Consider the following 27127-nt stretch of genomic DNA (forward strand, 5'->3'; position numbering starts at 1 on the left):
TGAGAAACCATATAAAAAGTTATATACTATGACCAAGCCGGATTTATCCCAGGAATGGAAGGTTGATTTAACATCTTTAAAACAATACCTATAACATATTATTAAAATAAAGGAAAATAAACATACCATCTTCCAAACAGATGCAAAAATAACATCTGACAAAAATGAAACACCCTATCATGATAAAAATATTTAACAAATTTAGAATAAAGGGAGACTTTCTCAACTTTATAAAGGGCATCTGAAGAAAAACCACTGCTCACATGAATCTTAGTGATGAAAAATTGAATGTTTTTCTCCTAACAATATGAAAAATATAAGGACATTTGTGTCACCTCTTTTCAACATTGTACTGGAGGTTCTAGCAAGAAAAATCAGGAAAGAAGATTAAATAAAAGTCATTAAGATTGGAAGGAAAGAAGTAAAACTATCTCTAATTGCAGAACACATGATATTTTATGTAGGAAATTCTGAGGGATCCAGTGAAGAACATTATAGCCAGTAAACAAAGTCAAATCTATAGAGACAAAAAAATTGGTTAGTGATTTTTAGGGACTGGAAGGAGTGGGTAATGGGAAATTACTGCTAATAGGTATGAAGTGATGGAAATCTTCTAAAATCATGTTTGTGACAATATTTGCAGAGTTCTGAAATACTAAAAACCCTTGAATTTCACACTTTAAAGGTGAATTACATGGCATTTGAATTACATATCAACAAATTTATACCTTAAGAAAATAAAAATGAAAGAAATAGATTTTTCTGGTAGAATATATGGCAATGGGAAATAAAACTTACTATTTTTAAATTTATGTAATGCAATTAGTTCAGTTTCTGTAACTCTTGAACTAGAAAGTAAATTAAATAATGTAATAAAATGGTACATATAAAAAGTATACATTATATATACATATACTTTAATATACTTTATGTATAATTTTATTGGCATTCTGCATTATATTTTCTTACACAAATTATTATAATTTTTACTTCTGAACTCAAAATGTACAGGAAACCAAAATGCAGTATATATAGTAAACAATGTGGAACGCATCTCAATTTAAGCTTTTCTTCACCTTATTAAATTTTATTGCCCACATAAAACTCATAATTCAGTGGCAGGTTTAATAGTGACTGTTCTATGACCTGATCTTACCAAATGATTTAACTTACTTTTCAATAAAAGATATTGTTTTTTAATGCCCTCTTTCCACTAGTTTCTACAATAATTTAATAATAAATTTACAATGACAGAGGCAACCAGCATTTAAAATGATTGGGGACCAATGCTAGTTAATTGTGTTAGCCAAATCAGTCAAAACAAAGAGCAGAAGTGAGCATCCATATTAAATATTAGTAAATTAATTTTGTTATATTTATATGGATATTTTTAGGACAAAACAGACTATTTTAGTAAATATGGTAAATTGGTTAAAAGTTGGTTAAGATAATTTTTATACTAGCCTTTTTTGAGTTCAATTCATGAGAATTTATGTTGATTATGTAAAATTACGTTAAAGATTAATTAGAGAGAAGGCTGGATTGAAAACCCCTGTTGTTTTACATACAATAATAATTATCATTGGGCATAAGAAAAGTAGTTTTCTTAATCAAGATTAAATCATTTCAGTTAATTCCATAATGGTGATAGACTGTAAAAGGCAATTCAATTCAACTATATCTTCCTAAATTTTGGAAGCCAAAAAAATGGGATATAATTATTTGCATTCTGGAACACTTAGTAGAAATAAAAACACATAACTTATTATTCTTATTAATAGTTGAGGTTAGTCACCAGATATCACATCTTCTCAGTTGTACCAAGATAAATTATGTTGACACACCAGCAAGTCTTTTCTAATTAGGGTCAGTGGGGCTGGGGGAGGATTGTTACTCAGCTATTTGGCTTGGTCATGGAGAACTATGATTTATCTTTTAGACTTAGGCTAATACAGATAAAATAGATCTACATATGGTAAATAGCTATCATAGTCTGAGAGATGCCCAATATAAGAAGCTAAAATTTATGTGCAGAATTCTAAATAGAATTCAAAAGAGTTCCTGCCAAGCCACTCAAAATGTTATGCTTAATAAATTATTAAACCTATCTGAAAGAGTATAAATAATGTCAATAGGTATTGAGCAGTTACATGTATTTACAATCTACAAATTTATGGCATAACTTTTTGTCATTTAACCATTTAAAATTAGACTATTAATTGAAACAAGAAACAACTATTGTTACTTAGGTTTATTTAAATTATGAGAAAGTTTTAATGGCACTGGTGGAATTCAAAGGGCTTGTCTTTTCAGATATCATAAATCTTGTAAATTTAGAAATATCTTTGAAAAGGGAATCCCATTTATAGACTTAATCATTAAACTAATTATTACACTGATTGTAATTAAAATAGTTATTATATGAATAGTTATTAATGAAGCAATCTCCAATTATAGTTTGACTCCAGTTCATTTCCTATCAAGTGAAGTGTGATTTCCGATATAGTCTATACTAATTTTCCCAAATTTTAAAAATATAGTTTAAACGATATTTCTAAATCCACTAGAATCCACTAGAAATTCCATCACTGGTTCCCTTATTTTTTAAGTAAAGTCTATTGTGAGTTAAAAGTTCATATGAAACTATTGCAGTTCCTTTCTCCCACTAACACCTAACTACATTTAAAAATCACATCCCTGGAATAAATGAAGATGTTCACCATGTAGACATGTAGGCATGTCTGTTTATGTTATGCCTGCCATTCATTTCTCTATTGACCATGGCATGTATAATAAGTCTTAGAGAATGCAAGCAAACCTCTGATTGCCAATGCAGTGCATTCTCTGGCACTCAGCACCCATAAATTTGGGAAATTTATTTTTATATTTTTACTAAACTGTGATCCTCAATAGCAGTATCTTTTACCTGGCAAGTGTATCAGACTGCCCTTAATTTTCTTGCCTTAGTGACAAGTCAAATTTCCAGAACTGCAATATGTTCTAGTTATAGGGACCTAGAGCAAATCATCATTATATGGGAGATCTTCTGTTTCACCGTATTTATGATGTAATCGTGATTGAACCTGCAAATAGCATTAATCCTGTTCTTAGTTATGTACCTAAGATATAAGTCCTGTAAGTAGTGCAAGGGAAAAAATATCCCATCAGGATACAGAAGTAGGCTACTATAGTGGCATGTTCCTGCATGTCATTCAGAGCCATTTGTGATACATGTGTCTTAAATGGTCATTAAAAATTCAAGCTTAAAAATAAGCTTGGACTGAGGGGAAACTATGTGATGGAATATATGCCTTAGAATTATAAGTACCCTGTTTCTGTGTTTTCCTTGTTTTTAATATTATCTCATACACAATGTAATTTATATTTGTTTTCTTCTACTGTCAATAGAATAGTGATTTTTCATCAGTAGAAATATAGCTTTTATGTGAGCGAAGGAAATGAAAAGACACTTCTCAAGAGAACACATACATGCAGCCAACAAGCATATGAAAAAAGCTAAACATCACTGACCATTAGAGGAACGCAAATCAAAACCACAAGGAGATATCATCTCACACTAGACAGAATAGCGATTATTAAAAAGCAAAAAGTAATACATGCTGGTAAGGTTGTGGAAAAAAGCAACACTTATACATTGTTAGGAGTGTAAATTTTTTCAAGCATTGTGGAAAGCACTGTAGTGATTCCTCAAATACCTAAAAACAGAGCTACAATTACTGGATATATACCCCAAATAATATAAATCATTCTATTATAAAGACCCATGCAGGTATATGTTCATTATAGCACTATTCACAATAGCAAAGACATGGAATGAACCTAAATCCCCGTTACTGGTAGACTGCTTTAAAAAATGTGGTGCATATACACTATGGAATATTATGTAGCCATAAAAAGAATGAGAGCATGTCCTTTGCAGGAACATGGATAGAGCTGGAGGCCATTATTGTTAACAAACTAATGTCAGAAAAAAACCACCAAATACCACATGTTCTCACTTATAAATGGGAACTAAATGATGAGAACCCATGGACTCACAGACAGGAACAAAATGCACTGGGGTCTACCTAAGGGTGGATAGAGGGTGGGAGGAGAGAGAGCCTCAGAAAAAAATAACTAATAGATACTAGTCTTAATACCTGGATAGTTAAGTAATCTATACAACAATCTCCCATGACAGAATTGTACGTATACAACATACCTGCACATGGATCCCTGAACTTTTCCCCTAAAGGGTTTTTTTAACCCCTAAAAGATTTTTAAAAAAGAAATACACATTTTATGAATAAGGGCTTCCATTCTTACATTGTCATGTGTCTATTTTTAACATAGTCTGAGAATTCTCTGAAAATCTTACATGTTATATTTTTAAATACACTTATCTTTAAAAAACTTTCAACTCACTAAAAAAGATACATACATATATATACATATAAAGGTATGTGTATGTATGTGTATCATGTATATGTTTCTCTCTCTCTCCATAGAGAGATACATGTACATAAGCTAATAGGCCTATCTCTGTGGAGTTCCTTAGTCTAATTCTATTCTTAATTTATACAGAAGAGATAGATCTTATAGAAAAGCAGATTGGTCCACTAACATTTGGCTAACGGGTCAACTTAGAGAAAAACAATGTAATTTCATTTTATATGTGCTGTTTTATGTGAACAAATATTTAATATTTGGTGTGTTCCATAGCAAAATCATAATACATTGATCCAGAAACAATATATTGAGAAAGGGGTTGAGATACTCTTGGTCCTTTCTGCCCCTGCTGATGATAGTGATTACAGCACTCACACTAATTCCTTTTAATTCTTCTGACTAATAATATTTATTTTATTGTATATAAGTTTTAAGACTAGATTGGGCGTGGTGGCTCATGCCTGTAATCCCAGTACCTTGGGAGGCTGAGGTGGGTGGATCACCTGAAGTAAGGTATTCAAGACCAGCCTGGTAAACATGGTGAAATCACGTCTCTACTAAAAATACAAATAATTAGCCAGGCGTGGTGGTGCATATGTGTAATCCCAGCTACTCGGGGGGCTGAGGCAGGAGAATCGCTTGAAGGGAGGTGGAGGTTGCAGAGAGCCGAAATTGTGCCACTGCAATCCAGTCTGGGCAACAGAGTGAGACTCTGTCTCAAAATGACAAAACAAAACAAAACAAAACAAAATTTTAAGACTAATGGGCAGGAACATTTTAATCAGAACACAATAATATATGCATTCAATTAGATGCTGACACTAGTGTAGTGTAAGTGAGACAAATGGGCAAAATGTTGGGTATTTCTTGAGGTAATTGACTTTTCCCTTTCTAAAATCATTTTATTGAGGTATGGCTGACATATAAAAAGGTATACATGTTTAACACAGAGATTTATGAATTTGGGGATAAACATGCATGCTTAAAATCATCATCACCCTGATGGCCATAAACATCCAACACCTCTCAAAGCTTCCTCCTTCCCTTTTTATTGTTATTTTAAATTTGTTTTTGTGGTAAGAACATTTCACAGGAGATATATCTTCTTAGCATATTGTTAGTCATAGGTACTATGATTTATAGTAGATAGATCTCCAGCTTATATTTTTCTTGTATAACTACATTTTTCTACTCTTTTTTTTTAAGATGGGGTCTCACTCTGTTGCCCAGGCTGGAATGCAGTGGCACAGTCTTGGCAGACTGCAGCCTCAACGTCTCTGGCTCAAGTGATCCTTCCTCCTCAGCCCCCTAATGACTGGGACTACAGGTGCATGCCACTACGCCCTGCTATTTTTTTTTTTTTTTTTTTTTTTTTCTGTAGAGACAAGGTTTCGCCGTGTTACTCAGGCTGGTCTCAAACTTCCAGGCTCAAGCAATAGTGTGCCTCAGCCTCCCAAATTGCTGGGATTACAGGCATGAATTTTTTACTCTTTAAACATCATCTTCCTATTTTTCCTTCCCTGCAGTCTCCGGCAACCACCATTCTAATCTCTGTTTCTGTAAGTCGGACTTTTTAGATTCTACATATAAATGTGATTGTGCAGTACTTGTGTTTCTGTCTGGCTTATTTCACTTAGTACCCTTTAGGTCCATCCATATTGTCACAAATGGCAAGATTACTTTTTTAAGGCTGAGTAATATTCCATCCATCCATATTTAGGTTGATGTCAGAAAAGTATGGTGTTAGCTGTGGAATTGTCATATATGGCCTTTATTATCTTGTGGTACATACATTCTATGTGTAATATGTTTATAATATTTTATGAATGGATAATGGATTCTGGCAAATGCTTTTCTCCATCTTTTAAGAGGACTACATGTTGTTTATACTTCATTCCATTAATATGGTGTATCACATTAATAGATGTGCGTATGCTGAATCATCTTTGCATCCCAGGGATAAATGTCACTTTAGAAAGCTCTATAGTCATTTTAACATGCTTTCCAGTTCAGTTTGCTAGTATTTTGTTGAGGATTCTTGCATATATGTTCATCAGATAAGTTGGCATGCAATTTTTTTTCTTGTAGTGTTTTTGGCTGCCTTTGGTATCTGGATAACGATGCCAAAGCAGGTGGATCACTTGAGGTCAGGAGTTGAAGACCAGTCTAGCCAACATGGTGAAACCGTCTCTAATAATAATAATTTTAAAAAATGAGTTTAGAGTATTGTCTTCTCTTTAAATTTTGTTAAGGATTGACAATAAATTTTCTTTAATTTTTTGATAGAATTCTCCATGAAATGTATAGGGCCCTAGGGTTTCTTCATTTGGGGAGATTTTAAATTATTGATTAAATATCCTTATTCATTATTAGCCTGTTCAGATATTCTATTTCTTTATGATTCTGTCTTAGCAGGTTTCATGTTTCTAAGATGTCATCTATTTCTTTCTAGGACAAATTGTTGATGTGTAACTGTTTATAGGAGTCTCTTATGTCCCTTTTTACTTCTGTGGTACCAGTTATCTCCTCTTTCATTTAATTTATAACTTTTTATATATATTTTATAACTTTATATATATATTATTTTTATAATTTATATCTGTTTAAGTTTTCTTTTTTTCTTAGTCTAGCTATAAAAGTTTTCAATTCTGTTTTATAAACCAAGTTCTTAATTTCATTAATTTTTTCTACTTATTTTTCTAGGTTTTATTTCTTTTATTTATTTCCACTCTATTTCCATTTTTCTACAACTTTAGACTTACTTTTTTTTTATAGTTTCTTGGAGTATAAAATTAGATTAATTGATATCTTTATTTTTGTTAATGTAGGCATTTATTACTATAAATTTCCTTCTTAGAATTGCTTTAACATCATTTCATATGCTTTTGTATATTTTGTTTCCATTTTTACTTGTCTCAAAATTTTAAACAAATTATTCTTATTGAAATTTTGTTTAACCCATTTGTCATTCAGGAGTGCATAGCTTAATTTCCTCACATTTGTGAATTCTCCAGTTTCTTCCTTTATTAATTTATAGTTTCAATTCACCGTGGTTCCAAAAGATACCCGATATGAGTTCATTCTGAAATCAGCAGACATGTTGTGTGGCCTAAAATATGACCTATTATACTAGACAATGATCCACATGTACATGAAAAGAATATTTATTTTGTTGTTTTTGGATTGAGTGTTCTGCGTATGTCTATAAGTTCCAGTTGATCTATAGTGCTGTTCAACTCCACCATTTCTGCATTGATTTTCTATGGATGATCTATGTTGAAAGATCACCTTTTGTTGAAAGTGGTGTATCACTCTCTATTTATTCTTTCAGTTCTGTAAATTTCATTTTATATATTTAGGTGCCCTAAAGTGAACACATTCATACTTAAAATTATAATCATTTCATGTGTCATTATATAATAATATTCTTAATCTCTGACAGCATTTTTGACTTAAAGTCTATTATGTCTAATGTAATACAGCCACCCGAGCTCTCTTTGGTGACCTTTTACAACATGTTTTTAAAACGCTTATTTCAGCATATGTGTGTTATTCACTCTAAAGTGAGTCTCTTGTAGGCAGAATATAGATTTGTATTTTCTTAATCTTCTCATCGGCTTTCTGTCTTTTGATTGAAAAATCTATTTACTTTTAAAGTAATTATTTGTAGGTAAAGACTTACTATCACTATTTTGTTAACTGCTTTCTATAATCTTTCTTTCTACTGTCTTTCTTTGTGATTTGATAATTTTGGTAGTGATAGGCTTTGATTCCTTTGTGCTTATATTTCATGTATCTACTACACATTATTTTTGTAATCAGATGAGGATTACCTAAAACACCTTATAGTTATTACAGTCTGTTTTAAGCTAACAGCAATTTATTTTTTCCATACGAAAACTCTAGGCATTTGCTTTTCCCCTCTACATACACATTCTATGTAATTGATGTCACAATTTACATATTTTCATATTATATATTTATTAAAAATATTATAAACATTGTAGCTATAGTTATATTTAATACTTTTGAGTTTTAACTTGTATACTAGAATTAAAAATAATGTATGACCTCTAATTGAAATATTAGAGTATTCTAAATATGACTATATATTTTAAAATAATTTCCACTTATATTTTAAATTCAGGGGGTACATCTGCAAGTTTGTGACATGGGTATATTCTGTGACACGGAGGATTGGGGTATGAATGATCCCATTACCCAGGTAGTGAGCATAGACCCTAATATGCAGCTTTTCAGCCAGTGCCTCCTCACTCTCCCCTCCTAGCAGTTCCCAGTGTCTATTGTTTCCATCTTTATGTCTGTATGTACCCAATGCTTAGTTCCCACTTATAAGTGAGAACATGCGGTATTTGGTTTTCTGTTCCTGCATAAATTCACTTAGTATAATGTCCTCCAGCTTCATCCATGTCACACAAAAACATGGCCTGACCAAACAAGCATTGTTCTCAGACATTTACAACCTTGGAGGGAAACTTTTAAGTTACCCACTCAGAATGTGACCTAGACTACCAAAAGTGCTACTGAGAGTAAAGAATGTTAGAATGGGTGGTAGATACTCAGAAAGGAGAGGATTAGTGTTTGTTTCAGATTTAGGATTAGCTGCATCAATCATCGGGGACTGTGGCTTGCCCTAATAATTATTCTTTTATTTTTATTACTTTTTGAGTTGTGACGACTTACTACTACTTTAGAAAATTGTTGACAGTACAGTGTGAATTTTATGTGGTGTATTTGACTGGATCCAGGCAGTGCATGATGGACTGTAGCGAATTCTGAGTCTTACTCATCCATACTCCCTCTACCCTTCCCATTTCCATCTATGCTTGCCCGACTTCCAGCTACCAAATCTTATGTGTCTTTGTCTGAAAGTTTTTTATTTTTTCTTTTTTTCTGACACTGTAATTCTATCTGTTAAAAGTCCAAAGATACAGGGGAAATAGCAACTTTGAAAACAATTCTCTATGTGGCAATGGATAAATACCCTCACCATCTTATAGTTATGCTTGAGAAAACAAAATCATATAGTATACTCTGACTCTAATGATTAGCAAGCAGAATTTACCTCTAGATATTCACAATGGTTGCTTGTCTAATAATCTACCTTTTCTCTTGACTTTCTTACCTCACTTTCATTCTCTTCTACCACAATTTCCTGGTATCTCCTCACACATAAAATATTAGCATCCAAATCATTCTTTCAGCGGACTCTAACATGGGCGACCCTAGCAGAGTTAACTTGGATTCATGAAGGTTTTTTTTTTTTTTAATTCTTATAGAGACTTGGTAAATCACAGAAAGAAAAAGCGATATTCATAGGAAACACTGACATCCGAGGGAAGAAAAAAGGAGTAATATGTACAAAGACTCCAGGAAATAGAAAAACAGAAGGAAACACAGTGAGAATTTTCTGCCAACAAACTGAAAGAAGGAACATTCAGGGAGCCAAAATTTTAGAAATGTAAAGTATTTTAATAACTAAAAATTGTCCATTGTTTTTAGTACGTCGATTATTTCTGGGTAGGCAGCAATCAGATTCCGGTACACTTAAGAGATCAGTGAGAGGGTGATAGTGAGAAGGTCACAACGTGCTAGCAGCCCTCGCTTGCTCTCTGCGCCTCCTCGGCCTAGGCGTCCGCTCTGACCGTGCTCCAGGAACCCTTCAGCCCGCCGCTGCGCGATGAGGACCCCTCCGGGGCTGGCCGAGGATGGAGCCAACTCCCTCTGCACCTGGGAGGTGTGGAGGGAGAGGCGCGGGCGGAAGACGGGGCTGCACGGGGCGCTCGGGGGCTGGCGCGTTTCCAGGTGGCGGTGGTTTCCAGGTGGCAGCTGTTTCCAGGTGGCAGCGGTTTCCAGGTGAGTGCAGCTCAGCAAGCCCCGCACTTGGGGCGGCCAGCCGGCGCCTGCTGGACTTGATGAGGGAACTAGCTCCCTCTGGGTTGCCTACACTGGGCGCGGCTGGCTGGCACCTGCTGGGCTTGATCCAGGAACGAGCTCCCTCTGGGCTGCTGGAGTGCCAGGGCTAGGTGCCACAAAGTCCCACTGGCTAGCCACAGTGAAAGGTGAAACCTGCTTGGCTTTTGGGATGGGTGGGGACTTCGAGAACTTTTGTCTAGCTAAAGGATTGTCAACGCACCAATCAGCACTCTGTGTCTAGCTAAAGAGCCCTCTCTGTTTAGTTAATCTGGTGGGGACTTGGAGAACTTTTGTGTCAAGCTAAAGGATTATAAGTGCACCAATCAGCACTCTGTGTCTAGCTAAAGGTTTGTAAACACACCAATCAGCACTCCGTCAAAACGGGCCAATCAGCTCTCTGTAAAATGGACCAATCAGCTTGCTGTAAAGTGGACCAATCAACTCTCTGTAAAATGGACCAATCAGCTCTCTGTAAAATGGACCAATGAGCAGGATGTGGGTGGGGCCAGGTAAGGGAATAAAAGCAGGCCACTGGGCCAAGTAGTTCCAACCCTATTGGGTTGGAATTCATTGCTTTTCAAGCGTTGTTGCTGCTATGCTCACTCTTCGCTCTTTGGTATGCGCACTACGTTTGTGGACTGTAGCATTTTGTGGTGAAGGTTTGTAGTTTCCGTTCTGAAGTCAGCTGAGACCCCTGAACCCACGGGGAGGAATGAACAACTCCAGAGTCCTGCTTTTATGAGCTGTATACAACTAACTCATCCTGAAGGTCTGCGGCTGTTAAGCCACGAGGAGTGAACAAAGAATTGCGGATGGGTGCCTTTGAGAGCTGTCATGCTCACCGTGAGGGTCGGCAGCTTAACTCTTAAGTTAGAGCTGCGAACCCACCAGAAGGAAGAAAATCTGGCCATGTCCCAACAGCGGAAGGAACACACTGCAGACACGCCATCCTTAAGAACTGTAACACAGTGGGGGTCTGTGGGTTTGTTCTTGAAGTCCTCAAGACCATAAGAACACACCAATTCTGGAGACAATAGAACAAGAACCTACCAATTCCGGAGATACTAGGCTGAAGGTAATTTCTGAATGAATGACAGAAAGGCAGTGAGTAAATAGTTATTTGCAAGGAGTTGTAGAAGAAATACTTTAGAGACAGAAGGCTAGTAAAGACAGATAGTAATTGATAAACAGTAAGACACCTGAGAGTAACAGCGAGTGTAACCAAGTAAGGAATCTGAAAGGATAAGAATTTAGAGCAGAGAATGCCACACTTTAGACTTAGAAAAGTCAGAGGGTGGGAAACGGCTTCTTTGTGAAGGTATATATATATATATATTTTTTTTTTTTTTAGAGGAAAACAATTTGACATAAAATCGCAGAAACCTGAATTGGCTCTTTGAGATGTGATAAAATATTAGCCCCTGCTTCAAGTAATTACGGAAAAAAAATTACATAAGATACATTTTTTTACCTGAATTTCAGGTATTCACAGCCAGTAAAGCCCAGATTTCTGAAGTAAATAAAAGCTACTTAAGGCTTGACTGAATTATTGCCTGCAGGGCTCCTTGGGCAATTGGCATTTGCCGAAATTACTCCTAGACAAGTCAGGTGGTATGGAGGAGTCAAGCAATTCATGTAGAATGTGTTACTAAATAATTGGTGACCTAAGTGTCCCAGGTTTATTAGGTAACAACTGCTTTTAACTTTTATTTCTATAGCTTTACATTGACAAATTTATCTTTAAGTTGTGAAGTGTATGACCTGTGTTCAAAAACGAAAATGTAAATACTGATTTCAATGGAGTATCATATAAAGACCCTGTGTTTAACCACCGCTCAGGAAAGAAAGCACGGTTTAGAAACACAAAATTAGTTTCACTTTCCAATCACTATCCATTCTCTACTACCCACAAGTAACTACTATCCTAACTCCTAAAATTATAAGTCAGAACTGCTTAATTTTGTACTTTTAAGTAGAAACGTATAGCTTTATATCTAATTTGCCCAATATGAAAATAATCCATGTTTATGTAGCTGTATTACATTATCTTTAAGTGAACTACAATATTCCATAGTGTGAATATAATGCTATTTATCCATTCTATGTATGACAGCTATTTGAACTTTCAGTTTTTGTCCTGAAAATGTCTTCTGCCCGATGTGGCTTGTAATTGTTCTTTTGTCATACTTAAATTTACATAATATGAGTTTTCATGTGATGTACAAATTATAAACGGCACTGGTGTGAATATTCCCTTACATTCTCTTGGTATACATAAACCTGTTAGGTAGCAGGTTACATATAAAAGTTTAATAGGCAAAGTTATCAGTGTGAGGGTTTTGGCTATTCACCATTCTATGCATACGTTAATATTGACATTTTTTAAGCCATTTTGGTTGTAATACAATGCTACTTAACATTTGATTTGAATTTGAGGTTTTCTAATAGTCAATTCCTCAGGCTCCCGAGTAGCTGGGACTACAGGTGCGTGCCAACACGCCCAGTTAATTTTTGTATTTGTAGTAGAGACAGTTTTACCATGTTGGCCAGGATGGTCTTGATATTCTGACCTCGTAATCTGCCCGCCTCAGCCTCCCAAAGTGCTGGGATTACAGGTGTGAGCCATGGCGCCCGGCCAACCTCTTATATGGACCATTTGTATGTCAATACAACCTTTTTTTATATTGACCATTACTTACATAAGAAAAGGCCAACCTTTTCTTGACCGTTTCTTAAATTTTCTTACGTTGATCATTTGTATGTCTTTGATTTTTTTTTTTCCTTATTTTTTTGAGCACTAGTTTTGTTTTTTGGCTTTGTCTTACGGAGTTTGTTTTGAAAAGTAACCCGTTTTCAAATACATGATATGAAAATATTTTCTCTCATTTCTTGGGCTGCATTTGAAGAGATGACTGCACTCCTATGTTTACTGCAGCATTATTCACAGTAGCCAATGTATGGAAACCTCCTAAATGTCCATCGACAGACAAGTGGATAAAATGTCATCCTCTCTCTCTCCCCTCTCCCACACCACAATGGCTGTTATTAAGCTTTAAAGAAAATTCTACCATTTGCAATATGGATAGACGTTAAAAACATTTTAAGTGAAGTGTCAGTCACAGAAGGACAAACACTGCGTGATTCCATTTATATGAATTATAAAAGTAGTTAAGCTTATAGAAGCAGAAAATAGAATGGTGGCTGCCAGGGAGGTATATAAAGTTATTCAATGAGTATGAACTTAACCATTATGCAAGGTGAATAAATATAAAAGATCTGCTCTACAACTTGGTGCCTATAGTTTAGGAAACAATATTGTGCACTTGAATATTAAGCAGATCTTACGATAAATCTTCTTGACACAAAGGGACCGAAGATTATTTGGGGGATGATGAATAGGTTTAGGTTTATTACATTGGTTGTGATGATATCACGGATGTATGCATATGTCTGAACTCGTAAAAATTACATACGTTAAGTGTATACATTGTTTATCAATGATGCCTCAAAACTGTTTAAAAAGTAGATAGAATAGAAATTTTGGTTTTGGCCGGGCGCGGTGGCTCAAGCCTGTAATCCCAGCACTTTGGGAGGCCGAGACAGGCGGATCACGAGGTCAGGAGATCGAGACCATCCTGGCTAACACGGTGAAACCCCGTCTCTACTAAAAAAATACAAAAAACTAGCCGGGCGATGTGGCGGGCGCCTGTAGTCCCAGCTACTCGGGAGGCTGAGGCAGGAGAATGGTCTAAACCCGAGAGGTGGAGCTTGCAGTGAGCTGAGATCCGGCCACTGCACCCCAGCCTGGGCGACAGAGCAAGACTCTCAAAAAAAAAAAAAAAAAAAAAAAAAAAAAAAAAAAAAAAAAAATTTTGGTTTTATTCTGATCTCGGTATAATTTTTTGATAGGCATGATTTTTATTCAAAAGTGCTTTCTAGAATTCATTGGTAAAACAACATAGGTGTAGACGTTTTATCTGAAATACTTAAATTATATAATCTAATAGATTTAATATTCTGTTCCATTGTTATATTTTGAGTTTCATTTTAAGGTATCGTTTATATTTTAAAATGTTGAGTTTTATAATTTGCCAATACATGCTTTATAATCTTTTTAATTCTCATGTATTTGTATATTTCCTTTTTTCTTCAGTCTCAGCTTGGGCAATTTTACTGGCTTTTTATAGAATTTGTTTTGTCAGTTATTTCTATTTAATCTTCAGTATTTTACCTTTCTCTCCTTCATGTTTAAATGTTTAAAAATATTTTAATATATATAATTGATATAACTTGGATATTTGTCCCGTCCACATCTCGTGTTGAAATGATTACCAGTGTTGGAGGTGAGGCCTGGTAGAAGTTATATCATGGGGCAGATTCCTCATAAATGGTTTATAGCACCATTCCCTTGGTTATAAGCGAGTTTTCGCTCACTTAGTTCACTCAAGATCTGGTTATTTAAAATATTCTGGAACCTCATTTTCTCTCTTGCTTCTACACTCACCAGGTGACATAGTGGCCTCCCTCCACATTCCACCATATTTGCAAGTTTCCTGAGGTCCTCAGGACAGCAGATGCCAGCATTATGCTCTCTACAGCCTGCAGAACTGTGAGTCGTTTAAACCTCTTTATAATTTACCCACACTCAGCTGTTTCTTTTTAGAGATGCACGAACAGACTAATACAAGAATCATCTTAGCCTGTGTTACTTTTCTAATGTAGACATTTGAAGCCGTAAACCTCTAAGCACAGATGTGGGTAGATTACTAAAATTTTGATATGTCTTTGTTTCCGTTAAATGTTTTCTGATTTGTACTGTGATTTTCTTTACATGAGTTATTTGGAAGCTTATTTCTCATCTCCCAACTTATGGTACAGTCACGTGACTTTAAAAAAATAATTGATTTCTAACTTCACATTGGTCAGGAACATAACCTGAATGATATAAATCATTTAATATTTGAGACTAGTTTCATGGAATATGTGGTACTTTTTATAAATGGTCTTAGTGTTCCTAAAATATTTTGTGAAGTTATTAAGGTATTTCAAGTTTGTGTGTATAAAAAATATATACATGTTATACTTGTATATTTAAGTGTAATATATACATACATGAATATACACATTTTGTGTTTATCAGATGGTTTACAAGTCGTATTAAGATCTTCAAAGGCACTATTAAAGTCGGCTTGTATTTTGTTACTTAGAGGCTAGGTTAAAATACTCCACTTTCATTGTGAATTCTTATTCTATTTTTTTGTAAATTTTTGTAGTTTTTTACTTTCTTGAAGGGCAGTTTTACCTAGCACAGAATCTAGTATGTCAATCATTTTCTTTCAATACTTGAAGATACCAATTTTTTTTTCTTTTGATGGAGTCTTGCTCTGTTGCCCAGGCTGGAATACAGTGGTGCCATCTTAGCTCACTGCAAGCTCTGCCTCCCAGGTTCATGTCATTCTCCTGCCTCAACCTCCTGAGTAGCTGGGACTACAGGTGCCTGCCACCACACCTGGCTAGTCTTTTTGTATTTTTTGTAGAGGTGGGGTTTCACCGTGTTAGCCAGGATGGTCTCCATCTCCTGAGCCGTGATTGATCAGTCCGCCTCAGCCTCCCAAAGTGCTGGGATTACAGGCGTGAGCACCATGCCCGGCCAATATCACTTTAATTCTTATAGACATCCAGTTTCTGTTGAAGTACTTGAGTTGTCCTATCATTACTACTTTAAAAAATATTCTTTCAATTCTGTGTTGCTTTTTTTCCTTGTTTCATTGGGCTTCTAGTATTTTTTGTATTCTAATTTTGTATTAGCATTAAAAAATTGTGCCTTTTTTTTTAATTCAGAGTTTTGGGGATTTTTTTTTTAATCTGCCTTGATATATTTTATTTGAATATTCTCAGCATTTATTTCTTCAATTACTGCTTCCCTTTTTTCTGTGTTCTCTTGGTGTGACTTTAATTATAAATGATTATATGTATTAAAATGTATTTTAATTCTTACCACCAGTGGCAATTAACTTAAGTGGGCTAGGCTATGCTGTTTGTTCAAATACTATAGATGTATATTTAAAAGGTTTCACATTTACAGTCCGTAAAATGTTAAAGTTGGCTATCCTCAATAATGTAGGTAGTCCTCATCCAATCAGTTTAAAGCCTCGAGCAAAGATAGGTTTCCTGAAAAAGAAAAAAAAAAATTCTGCCTCAAGGTTGCAACATAGAGACCCAGCCTGATTCTCCTGTCTGCTGCCCTAAGTTTCAAACTCAAGACTGCAATATAATTTCTTATCTGAATGTACAGACTGGCAGCCTGCCCTACAGAATCCAGGCCAAAAAAGTCTCATAATCTTATAGGCCAATTTCTTAAACTTTTTCTGTGTGTAAGTATATGAATATATGAATATGAATTGAATATGAATATATTATAAATATGTAACATACACACATGCACACTCATTCTCTGTTCTCCAGAGAAATAGATGAGTATAATAGGATTCTATTGGTTCTGGTTCTCTGGAGAACCTTTAATACAGTACCTGCTTTTATTCCACCCTATAGTTTCTGTAGGCTTCAGTCTGGATAGTTTTTCTGATTTGTTAGTTTACTAATTCTCTCAACTGTTAGTTATTGGTTGAATTATTTCAGTTTCAGAATTTGCATTTTTAAGCATTGTTCTTCCAAAGCTAACATCATTTGCATGTATATCTTTAAACATATTAAACATAATGAAGTTAGAATAAATAGTTAACTATCTGGAATCCAACAAGCTCTGTTTCTATAATATATTTTTCTCATTTTCTCATGTTATGTCCTATGTCCCCTCTTGCACCTGATTAAGTTACATAAAAAAACACAAACTGAAGACTTAGAAAGGTGTTACCTTCCTCGAGTAATTCATTATTTTTTCAAGCTAGTAGGTAAATGATTTATCAATTATGATTACCTTCATCCAATTCCAGGTACTGAAATGACTGTAAATGGCCCTGCTAGTTTGTTTACCCTTATTCCTATTGTCTATTCAATCCAGATATTGATAGTTTATCAGGACTCTCAATTTTTCTGAGCACTGAATTCAAATTTTCAGTGTTTTCTTCATGACTCTGTTTAAAGATGATTTCCTTTGCTTGGTTTCCCAGCAGCTTTTCCTGGAATTGTCAGATATCCCTGGGGGAAAGCTGTCTGTAATAATGAGCTCCTCTCTCTATTTTTAAATCCTTGACCTTATTCCTATAATTTGTCACTGTATTTTAATCTTTTCAATGCCTTTCAATAGATTTCAAAACTAATATTTATTATACTTTGTAATGCTGATTTTGAAGCACTGATCCAATTTTAAGTATTCATTTCCAGAAGGGGGATATCTTTTGAATGTAATATTACGACAGGTGATTTAAAACAATCTGAAACTCTTTACTACATTTATATTTAGTCATAAAAGTGAGCATATCTAGAAATACACTTGGGCATTTCATAGTAGAAAATATTCTATAATTCATCTTGCCTATCCCTTCCAGAATAATATTTCGAGTTAGACTGTAGTTAAGACTTCAAACATTCAGGCACATTATTTGACTTCTTTGAACCTAAGGGTTTTCCCATTTAAAACAAGACAAACATGATTTATCTCATAATGTTGACTTAAAACCATATTAAGTAATGGAATAGAATGGGAAGGCCGTTGGACAGTAAACATAGTTGACGGATCTGGTTCTTTGCACCTTTTATCTTTCAAATGTAGAAACAAGGCCAATCACTTAAGCTGATTACAGGTACATTACTAAAAATTTCTAACAGAAGCCCATGCTAAAAAGCAGGACATCCTAATTTACTCCCTAGCATTCCTCTAATAATTTAGTGACGGGCATTGTCAACAACAGCAAACTAACAGCTCATCTCGGTTGTGAAATAGGAGATGGACTCCCCAAGAATATCCTGTCAGCACTGGGTCCTGTCATCTCAACATCAATGTGAAAAACAGCAACTTCTGCAGAGAAAGATTTAATTTAGATCTAATGTCCATCATTCAAGTAGACATTTTTTACATCCCCTTGCAGTTCCTGCTACACATTCAAAAAAAACTTTTAGTGCTGCGCTTACAAAATATATCTAAGCATTGTACATCCATCTATGCCCAGCTATTAAACATACATAGCAAATTTTCTATCCATGTTCTTACAATGCTTTCATTAAAGTATAATAAAATTTTGATAGTTTTATTGATATTAAACCACCATGATTTTCTGTTTATTCATGGATTCTTCAGGCCTACTCTTAAGAGTTTTAAGTGCTTCACATAAATCCTTGGTTATGTAAACATTATTTGGCATATGTTTAAACAGACCACTCGCATTTATTTCATCATTCTATGGGATAAAATAAAACAATATTTTCTCCTTGGTTTCTTCAAATGATAATGTAAAAGATTGAAAATAAGTAGAAGAGTAAGTTGCTATTCAGATGCTCCAGACATGTTTCCTCTGAAGGTCACATTAATATTACAAATTTAAGATAACTTGTATGCTTAATGAGTACAATTAGCCAGTCAATTTGCTGTACTCTTCCATCTGACCTTCTATGGATGAAGTTATAACCTAATACTTTTATTAGCTTTTGCTTTTTTTAATAATGCACATTTTAGAGTGACAATAAGTCACACACCATGGCCTAATGATGCTATTAAAATTCAACCCACTGCTCATAAAACAGTTTAAGTCTCTTTGCCCTTTGTAAGCCACATTTCTGTAGCTGTATCAGTTGGAAGTGGAGAAGTTATAAAGGTGTCTCTAGGCTCTTCTCAGTAGGTTAGCATGATTCTTGAATATTCACTGGCACCAATTTCTTCTGTGCCACTGGCTCACCTGGAGCTATGTGAATATACTGAGGTGGATGACTTTAGTCATCATTGACTACTCTGGCTGAATCTTTAGTTTTTGGTTGAGGTCTGATACCTGCTTTTGAGCTTCATCCTGTGTAGCCTCTTTGCCGCTATGGAAAATACATTTGGATTGGATATTTTGTTGAAAACGAAAGCATATTAAAGTTATGATGTCAGGTTCCTTAAAATACCCAAATACTTAGGGATGACACTCAAGTCTGCATGAAAAGAGCTAAGAGATATGTTTGATGTTTGGCACTAATAACATTTCAAATGGCTTCATGTGTCAGTCTGAGAAATACACTGAAAATCCTCTAATTTACATGTCACTGAAAATGTGTCACCTCTAAGGAGTGTATATTTTATTATAACTGTTCTTTTAGTTTCAAACATGTTGCCTCCGGCCTGAAGACCTTTTACAAGGTCAGAGATCAAAGGGATTCCTCTAAAGTCCCACATCTTTCCAAAGTCCTATTTCAAACACATCACACATTTAAAAAGAAATCAGATTAAACTCATGAAATCTTGTCTCTGAAATCTTATTACTACAAACATAGCACATATTTTTAAAAATCTGATTAAATTCATGAAAGTTTTATCTCTACTTTGGAAGTAGTTTGTTGATTACTTTCTCTTTTGAAAATGCCACTACAGTTACATATAAAACTCGGCATATGTTTATAACTTTTTGTGTATGAGAATCTTCTCAGTGAATAAACATGTTAGCTTCTATCAATTATTTTTCCTCTAATTTCTTGTGATATATTATTTCCTGGATTATCAATGAAAAGGGCACTACAAGCTGATATTAGAAAAAATACAAATGTAATTAGAAAGATGTATATCTGATACGAAGTGAATTCAGCATCAGAAAAGTTTTCTACTTTATGTGGCATTTATTCATTTACATTAATATAAGCTGGGTAGTGGAGGTACTTCTACCCTCAATAAGTATAGAAATTGAAACTTTGATATATTCAGATGTATTTATAATGTATATTTTAAGTACAGTGTATGTCATATATGAGGTTATCCACCTGCACACTGCAGAAAGACGAAAAACTGACTTAAGAAAATTTAGATCTCTCATACAGTTGAGGTATTGTCATTCCAGGTTTGATATTGTAACTCTTGTTTTCGGTTCCCAGACTTTCTTGCTACTTTTCTTAAAATCCAGCTCTCGTCTTTATGGTTTAGTGTATCAGTTGGAGTTCAAATGAAGAAAATTGTATGTGGTGTGTGTATTAAAATATTTGTATATATTCAAATGTATTTATATATTACATGTCATATATGTAACATATATAAGGTTGTCCACCTGCACATTACAAAACAAGGACTTTAAGAATTTATCTCATACAGTTTACTTATGTATTATAAAGTACTTAAAAATATTTATATGATAAATAACTTCATGACATATAAGTTCATTATACATATTTATAATATGCTTTTATCATTGCCCAAAATGTAGTAACATGGCCACATTCAGTTGCAAATGTGGCAAGAAAAGGTGGTATTTTCACTCAATGAATACAATTAGTGCAAATAAGATAAAGGGGGAGATTAGATTGCCCAGTAGCCAAGTAAAATTATTTTCCTCACAAATGAATTACAACATTTCTCTAAATTTAGAATCTCTTGCTCTTTCCATTAATCTTCTCTACATATTGTACTATTGTTTCTCTCTGTGAATGTGAACTCTTGTATTTACTTTCACATATAATAGTTGAGGTAAAGGAAATATAGTAAAATCTAATAGCACGTGTCTAAAATAGTATATACATTATATGTTTTGCGTTTAATATGTGAATCTAATTACATATGGTATAAGATGTGAAAAATAGGTAAATTTAAGGGACTATTTTCTTATGACAGATACAAAAACTATTGTAACAAAACATTTTCACATTTCAGTTTTATTTACAAGCATTCCTTAATGATGATGATCTAGCCTTATGTCTGGATTGCTTCCAAAAGACCCACAAAACATATTAAGGTCTATTCTGGACTTGATGTTAAGATCTGCTATACATTAATAACCAAAAATCACAATAACATTAATAGCTGCCTAATTTAATGGTGGTGATGATTTTCAAATGCTGCATGTTTCTTTTATACTTATATTCAATTTGAAGTAAAAAAAAAATTAAGAACATTTAAATGTTTATGTGTCAGAATTTTTCTTAAGTGGGTGTCTTTATACTCCAATATCTTTCAAGAGCAACATATTCCTGTGTGTGCAGAAAAATTTATTCAGTTTGATATTCCCCCAGGAACTTTTTAAAATATACTGTCTTCCTCTAATCCACTTAAAAAAAATAATATACTGCTATTTTCTTAACTAAAATATAGTCTTAGTTTTACCATAGAGGGGAAAAAATCTATTTTAGTAAAACCTTAACTTTTCTCAAAAATTGAGGGCACAAAATTTTTAAGGCTATAAAAAACTCACCCAACCTGACGTATTTTTTTTAAAGAAGACTTGTCCTCATCTAGGGGAGAAAACTGATTATTTTAAATTGCTAGTTAAGAAAATTTAAAATATGACTATAACACAAATTTAACAATTAGGTTAATGTATTTGCAGTGTTTGTTTTAAGAGATTGCAGAAAATTTTGTAAGATCCTAAAGTCAATCTTAATTACCCTGCATGATTTGAAAGGTTAATCTTGTTTTATATCCCTCCAGTACAATGAGAAGTAGAATAGGTAGTATGGAAATGTTAAGGAACTTAAAAGCAGCTCTAAAAAGTCTGCCTTCATCTATTATGGGCAGATTTGTACTCTGAGTATCATAAACTCACTTATACTCATTTTTCCCCCCCTACAAGCGACAACTACAACCATAAGCCAAGATCAACCGTTTAAAAATCAGTTTCATGTCTTTAGGAATTGCAAATTAAAACATTTAGATATTTCCACACACTTACCAGAATGACTAAAATCCAAAACTGACAACATCAAATGCCGACAATGATATGGAGAAACAAACTTACAAGTTACTGGGAAGAAGTGCAAAACAGTACAGACATGTTAGACAGTTTGGTCCTTTCTGACTATAGTCATTATACTCTTACTGCGTATTTCAGTAATCATAGTTCTTGGTATTTAACTGAAACTTACATCTACACAAAACCTGTACACAAGTATCTATCAGATTTATGCATAATTGCTAAAACTTGGAAGCAAGCAAGATCCCTTCCAGTACATGAATAAATTGGCATTCTGTGACACATCAATCCAATGAAATATTCAGTGATAATCTTATGGAAGAATCTAAAAGGTTGATCTCGTAGACACTAGAATAGTAGACACTGGAGGTGGGAGAGAGGAAGGGACAATGGGGAGAGGTTGGTCAAAAGGTATAAAGTTAGTTAAATGGGAGGAATTTGTTCTATTGCATAGTAAGATTATGGTTAACAATGCATTATATATTTAAAAATAGCTAGAGAGGATTTTGAATGTTCCTACCACAAACGAGTGGTATGAGGTGATAAATTCGCTAATTACCCTGAATTGACCATCACATAATGTATACATTATAACTTCACATTATAACTCAAAAATATGTACTCCTATGTGAAATTTAAACTACAATTTAAGGAAAGGAAGAAATGAGCTATCAAACTTCAAAAAAATATGAAGCAACTTTAAATGCATCTTACTAAATGAAAGAAGCTAACCTGAAAATAGTACAGGGTGTATGATTGTAACTATATGACTTTCTAGATAAGGTAAAATTAGAGACAAAAAAAATTGCCATGTGTTCGGAGGGACAAATGGCGGGATGAGTAGGTGGGGCACAGGGCATATTCAGGGCAGTGAAATTATTTTATAAGATACTGTAATGGGCCAGGTGCAGTGGTTCATGCCTGTAATCCTAGCACTTTGGGAGGCTGAGGCGGGCAGATCACCTGAGGTCAGGAGTTCAGGATCAACCTGGCCAAACATGGTGGTGAAATCTTTTCTCTACTAAAGTACAAAATTTAGCGAGGCATGATGGCACATGCCTGTAATCCCAGCTACCCAGGAGGCTGAGGCAGGAAAGAGACTGGAATCTGGGAGGCAGGGGGCTGCAGTGAGCAGAGATCATACCACTGCGCTCCAACCTGGGCGACATAAGTGAGACTGTCTCAAGTAAATAAAGATCATGTAATGATAGAGAAATGCCGCATTATGCATTTGTCAATAAGCATAGAATGTTACTGAACAGTGAAACCTGATCCAAACATGAACTTTAATTATAATTTATTCATGTTTGCTCATTAATTGTAATGTACCACACTCATGAAATATGTTAATAGCAGGAGAACAGGAAAAATTGGGAAACAGAAGTTAAGTTCTTTCAGCTCAAATTTTCTGCGAACTCAACCCTTGTAAAAAGTTATCTATTGGTTAAAAAAATAAAGCATCTCAAAATTTTACACTCTGATAGAATTAATTAGGTAGAATTGCTGCTATGAAGAGAAAAGGATAACGTAAAACATAAAATGTGGTTTGTAAACCAGTGTCTGGCAAATTCTGTAATTAAATGTGGATCAGTCCTAATGTCCTAAAATTTGAGTTTTTCTAATCGCTGTATATATTTTATTTTTGCTACATTTCCTTAGCTTGGTAATTCACTCAGTTAATCTGTTTCCTCAGTGGATCTTATAACATTTTATATTGGTGGTCCCTAAGATCAAAACAGCCATATCTTTGAAAAATTTTACATTTTAGAGGAGGTCAAAAGATTAAGCTTAAATATCTCTAAGGAAGTTTACACATCAAGTCTAAGAGTTTTTAAAATCATCCAAAGTTTGTTTTCATTCGGACGAGCACACCAGCACAGAGGTATTCTTCAATCAGTTATTTTTCAAACATTTTTTCACCAAATGTACGTACGTTATAGTCTCGGTAAGCAGATGCTAAGAAGACAAACTTATCTGAAGCTTATGTGTTGAGGGAGACAGAGTTAACATGGAGACAAATGAATAAAATAGTAATTCTAGACAATGTTAAGTGCAATGAAGAAAAATATATGAGAATGGGAATTATTTTTGATCAGATATTCATGGAGGACCATATTTGCTTTTGATTCGTTATCTTCTCTCTCGGTTGAGATATGTGTTTGTAACCATTATGTTGCCTTTCAGAAATTGTAAGTTGATACAAATTTTGTACCATAAAAATTTCTTAAAATAGCAAATATATTTGGGTAACTGTGGACCAAGTTAAATACATTGCTCCCATGTGGACATAATACCTTAACAGAGTTTACAACGAAAATCTCATTAATGAAATAAATGTTGCTGAAACCTAAATCACTTATATTCAGAGATTACGATTGCTCTTAATCATTTATGTTGAGATATCCCTTTTCATGATGCCAACGTGGATTTCTCTTCACTCGTAATTCCCCATTTCCTAACCCTAGTCTGCACAGGAAAAATTTGATTCTCTTGCCAGCGCTTCTGTGATTCGCTTTCAGCTCAATTTAAGCCATGTTAAAAATGTTCGTTAATCTTGACCTCAGGAAGAGGGGAGAACTGCCCTAAGAGATGTTTGTGTTGTCCAGAATTAGATCAGTTGAAATTGACAGTTCTCATTGCTTTCCTGTATCAGAGGTCCCTCATGGTATCCCAATAATTTTAATGTTAATCTTTTCTTACAAGGAGCCAGAGTTCAAAATATGCACATGTGCATGCACGCACATATATATATGTATGTATATATATAGCTTATGGAATTAGAGATATCTGTTCTCAGTGGAAGCAGTATTCAATAGGAAAATTCAATGTATTTATAATAGTATACTTGCAAGTAGAAAAACTCCATGATTAAACAAGTGTTTAAATGATTTTATTTACAGCTGATTAAATTTGTTGATGTTTTCTCAAATAATGGATCAATTTAATAGGGAAAATAACTTACCATATTGGTCTATTAATGTAATATACTCCATTAACACTTATACTGATGCACTTTGAAGCTGTTTGGATCATTGGTGAGATAAACAGACTAACCTGGGTCCTGGTCTGTTTCCCATCAATTAGTTGGGATTCTTGAGTAAATTTGGTTATATCAATTAAAATGGTTTTACATTCCCTATGTCATAGTTTAGTATGTGTGATGCACATGAGCTACCACGTATTAAACATAAATACTGATAAAATATTTTCTGTATTGTAGATATTTTCAAATATTTTACTGATAAAATATTTTATATTTATTGAATTGTATGATGTAATATAGTCTAAAATAGTTTTCATTTTAACAATGGGCAAATGTGACCTCCTTATACATATTTGTTTTAATTGGCTGTGGGATAATTTATATTTTTGATACACAAATTTCAAAAGGTTAGCCATTATTGAATTCCAGTTTCACTTCTGTTTAATCAAGGGATGCCAAGTCAGAAAAAGTAAATACATATGAAGACCACGTTTCTTATGAAAGTTTCTTAATATTTAGTTTATAAGGGTTTATGTCTTTGCACATCAGTAAGCAACTTTTAACTTTCTTCAATGCTTAGTTGGGACTTTTTGATTCACGAGGTTTTATGTGAATAAACCCATGAATATTTAACTCATGTTAATAAAAGTTCAGTATTTGCATCTCGAAAGACAATCCAGGTAAACATCCTCACATGCACAGCAAGAGCTCTTTTCTGTTATATGTCACATGCTAGAGTTGCTAATATATATAAAACTTAAAGCAAGAAAATGATTCTTACTCTTCGTTAGCATGTAACATATTGCCAGTACTTAGTCTCCCCGTGTGCTCCTGTACTTTTCTCAACCACCTCATTCTCTGTCTGTTTCAATCTGTCTGTATCCCCATGTCCAGTGGCCCCTAGACACACACTTTGTATTTTTCTGTTTTTACACTCCATCGATAGAAAATCTTAGAGGATATATTCTATTTCTTTTTCGTGCTCAACATGACACTTTCTTGGGGTAAATGAACTCTATTTGGTATGTTTCCTTTGATATATTACAAATTCTTAGTTATCAATTTTGATAAATTAGTCATTCCAGTTATGATTTCATACTGATTCATCAATTAGTTTGGTATTGATGGCTATTTGGATTTTTTGCAGTTTTATTATAAAATATCTACTGTTGAACATGGGTTAGTTCCCTGTAATTGTCACCTGTTCTACAGGAGTCTCTTTGGCTCTCTCTCTCTCTCTCTCTCTCTCACACACACACACACACACACACACACACACACACACACAGGCAATTTCATCTTGCAAGTTCTTTGGAAACCTTTTTTACCTGTAGTAAGAAATTCCCGTTTCTCAATTTGTCAACCACCTGATTTGTCTTTTCCAAGGATTACCAAAATGGTTAGTTTAGATGCTGTTTGTTATGGTTTTGTATGTCATTGTTTCCATCACGTATCACACACCCTCTTAAGTGGGAAGAGTTAATGGGATGACCAAACACTGGACAGATGAGACTGAGACTAGTCATATATATCCACAGCCCAGGGAAGAAGGCATCACTTGCCACTCAGGGCCATATATGTGTTGCTCTTGAGAAGCGTGAAAAACCAGAAGCTATGGGAAGCTGACTTTGTGATATCAAGATGATGAAGTGCCCCCTTGGACCCAGTGAGGGATGTGATTGGCATGTTTGCCTATTTCTAGTGGGTGGTGAGAAACTGAAACTCACTATTCAGTGATAAGCAGTACTTGACTTGGTCTAACTGGTAATGAAGGTTGATTGGCTAGGAGAACAGGAGAGCAGAGTGAGGAGGGGAAACTAATTAGGTCATAGTCCTTCTGATTTTTCCAGCTGTCAAAGCATAAATTGCTAGTTTTTAGATCTTACCACATTCATTTACAATTTTCATATGGTTTTAGGTCACTGATTATCTGTGC

At 34.3% G+C, this 27127-nt stretch overlaps 1 long non-coding RNA gene across 3 annotated transcripts in view; it reads left to right on the top strand.

Annotated features, from left to right (window-relative positions):
• Positions 1-27127, top strand: part of LOC105481660 (uncharacterized) — a 508229-nt gene that overhangs the window by 27153 nt on the left and 453949 nt on the right. For 2 of the 3 annotated variants that reach the window (XR_011614695.1, XR_011614697.1), the window contains exons 1-2: positions 10926-11461; positions 14894-14995. This is a non-coding gene — a long non-coding RNA (uncharacterized lncRNA). Of the gene's footprint in view, positions 1-10925; positions 11462-14893; positions 14996-27127 lie in introns of those variants that run through there. The other variant, XR_011614696.1, reaches the window with a different exon arrangement.

The sequence above is a fragment of the Macaca nemestrina genome, chromosome 16, assembly GCF_043159975.1.
Source record: "Macaca nemestrina isolate mMacNem1 chromosome 16, mMacNem.hap1, whole genome shotgun sequence".
In the NCBI taxonomy this organism is placed as follows: Eukaryota; Metazoa; Chordata; class Mammalia; order Primates; family Cercopithecidae; genus Macaca; species Macaca nemestrina.